Raw genomic sequence first — 3,317 nt, 5'->3', positions numbered from 1 at the left:
AGAGATGAAAATAAATGAGGGCGCCACCGTCGCTCATATAGCAACACTGATACTGCGACGCAAGCGATCTTGATACTATAGAATAAAAATCCAAAAATCTATATGATATAATCTAAAATAAATACCGCGATTTAAACCGTTATAATTGTTTCATTGTAGCAATAGTGTAATTTAAGACAAAAATACATTAGTATTTTAATTGACCTACCTAGGTCAAATTTTACTTAAATGTATTTGGAATTAGTTATTTTATAAAAATCGGTCAAGTGTTTAGACTGCAGAGGCGCACATAGAATCAAACATACAAACAAACAAGCATACATGCAGCTCAAACACATTACCCTCTTTCTGGATCCGTCGGGTAGAAAACAACAAGGCGATTTGAAAACCACATATTTTTATTTTTTTTGTAGATAAATTTTGTACATTAATATAATTCATCAAAATCTAAATATTCTACTCCTTCAAAGGACTGATCATCACTCTGTTTCGAAGTACTGGCAAGAGGGTACGGGGCATCTTCAGTATCTGTAAATATGATACAGTAAATATGATTTTTTTTTCTTATGGTTTGATTGATTAATAGAAAGAAAGAAAGAAAGAAAGAAAGATAATTTATTTGACTCCACAAAAAAATAACACGCACACAATACAATTAGATTAAGACAATACAATTCAAACACAGTAAAATTAAAATATATATAACTAAATTAAAAGATATAAAATTAAGAAGTGGAGCCAAAATGGTAGCCACTCAGCATAAATTGCAACGCAGCTGTTGCAACACTGATTTTCAGTGGCCCCTCTTTGAAGCGATTGGAGCGGCAGTGCGCTCAAAAATATAATATTATGATATAATGTAAACTAATAAGAGCAAAAACATGTACTTAAGATAATTTAACATGACATATAAATAGATAAATGTTTAAAATTAAATCATAATAATAAATACATAATATAGACAGATAGATCATATACCTACATAATATAAAATATTTGTAAACAAAGTAAAAGTTAAACCCATCACACAACTAAGGTTGGAATTTAAACTCATGTAATAAATATTTTTTGTATTTTTGTTTGAAAGAGTATTTGAGGCTGGTTGGATTGGTCATTGGATATAACTTCTTGACTCAAATTGTGCTGGTCGCACTATAAAAACTAGTTTTTGTTTACATACAAATAACCTCAAATTTAATTGCGAAAACGTAATAATCGCCATACATACATACATTAAACACTCGTCACTAATGGAATATTCTATTTTACGTAGTACTGAGCAAAAATAAATGGAATCTCACCGGTATATTCTGCTGTACGTTTGTAAACGTTTTCCAAATCAGTCAATAAATTTCCAGCTTGAAATTCGGACAAACACCGAATAAAAACTTTATACACCACATCACGGACACCGCTACGTTTAACCTTTTTCATGATGTCTCCTTTTTTATTTAAATTTCTTGTTCTAAATAACAATTTTATCTCAATAATTCTCCACTTCACGAAAAAAACAACAAATTTTTATTCAACTTGACAGCTACATTGCCAATTCAGGGTTGCCAGGTAATGAAAAACGAATTAGTTCCAAAATAATTAATTTCATCTCTTTTATGTCGTACTATAACTATAATATTGTTTGTTGTTTACAATATAATTTTATGAAAACTTATTACAGGAGTTTCCAATACGGCTATTCGTTAAGTCCAAGCTGTCCAAGTCAATTTTATAATGTGTATATGAATATCTGTTAATACTTACGAAAATAAACAATTTAGTTTTATTTTATTTTTATTTTATTTTATAAAAAAATTATAAGCAATCTAGATTTGATCTGCATTATCATTACATCCATATTTTCAAATGGCATAATGATAATGAATATACAAATATAGGTATGTGTAAATAATAATATGTATTACCTATATAAAAGTAATATGTATATTATACATGTAAGTATGTACCTACATAATATTAAGTGGATATCTCATTATTAAGTACAGTATTGTCCACTTATGTAATGTGACTAATGATATTGAGGACAAAATAAAAAATAAGCAGTATCAAGATCGTTCAGTCCATTTTCCCTAGGGTTGCACACTCAAAATTTTGATTTCCCTAATTGCCATCAGATTCTGGTTTACCTATATTATTCATGATAACAAACAACTTTCCCTAAGAAACCGTAGTTCTCTTACATAAATTGTGGCAATTAATTTTTATTTATATAGATAGATATATATTAACTTACCACTGATGACGGTCAGATAATGCTCCAAGCTTTGCTTTATATCTTTATCTCGGCTGTTATCAAGTTTGTTTTTTGCCACTTGAATCACTTTCTCACGGAGTGTGATGATTATTGTAAAGAAAGCGTCGGTTTTATCACCGTACATGACATCAAAATCTTTCAATAGTAGTTGGTACCCAGAACCAGTTTTGAGAACTGGGTATTCGTTAAAATATTCTTGAACACTGCCACCAGTCAAGTAGTTATATTTTAGTCTCAATGCCGCTGTGGCCACCCACTTCTCTTCGACAAGGTGCCACGGCTCTATTGAATTCCGCAGCCATGCAACTTTATCTTTTAATTCTTCCTCGGATTCTGAAAGGAATAATTTATCATTTAAATTGAAAACAGCAATACCCGTAAAAGTAAACAAACTCACTTTTCATTAAAATATATATGTAGGTACTGACCTACATATGCTGCTGGCAATCTCATCAATGGAACTACGTCCGAATTCGACGAGGAAGAAGATCTTCTCAAGGAACGTGAACGGGCCCTCTCTTCTTCTATCTATTTTTCCGTAAGTATTACAGATAACAAAAAACTTTAAACTGATATCGAAAGTACTTAACCTAATGAGTAAAATGGCGGTAATAAATTTTTAAAAATAAATCGAGAAATATCAAAAAAATTATCTTTAAACCCTCCCTTACATTAAGTATGAAATCCCATATACATTTAATATGAAAGATTTTAGCTTTCTTTTTCTTTTTTTGGTTTTCTGCTTTAATTACTTCGCAAATTTGAAGTGACATTTTCCACGTTTTTCCGGACATTTTTACGCATTTTCCGGGAATTTTCTGGACATTTTCCGGACATTTCCCAGGCATTTTCCGGGGATTTTCCAGGCATTTCCACGCGTTTTCCGTACATTTTCACGCGTTTTCCGGGTATTTTCCAGATATTTACCAGGCATTTTCCGGACATTTCCCTGACAAAGCCTGTAAATGTCTGGAAAATGTCTGGAAAATCCCCGAGAAATGCTCGGAAAATCCCCGGAAAATGCCTGAGAAATTCCCGGAAATGTCTG

The 3,317-nt window shown here is 31.3% G+C and overlaps 1 long non-coding RNA gene across 1 annotated transcript; it reads right to left on the bottom strand.

The window, feature by feature from the left end:
* Positions 1 to 414: 414 nt before the first annotated feature.
* On the bottom strand, positions 415 to 1,579 carry LOC149896337 (uncharacterized). The gene is made up of 2 exons (XR_016458385.1): positions 1,302 to 1,579; positions 415 to 528 (listed from the first exon to the last, which is right to left on the bottom strand). It is a non-coding gene; the product is annotated as an uncharacterized LOC149896337 (long non-coding RNA).
* Between the last annotated feature and the right edge of the window lie 1,738 nt (positions 1,580 to 3,317).

Source organism: Colias eurytheme, chromosome 29 (genome assembly GCF_061535395.1).
Source record: "Colias eurytheme isolate Ceu_HAF_F1 chromosome 29, ilColEury1 Martin Lab GWU primary, whole genome shotgun sequence".
Lineage (NCBI taxonomy): Eukaryota > Metazoa > Arthropoda > Insecta > Lepidoptera > Pieridae > Colias > Colias eurytheme.
This window is presented reverse-complemented; position numbering and strand designations above follow the sequence as displayed.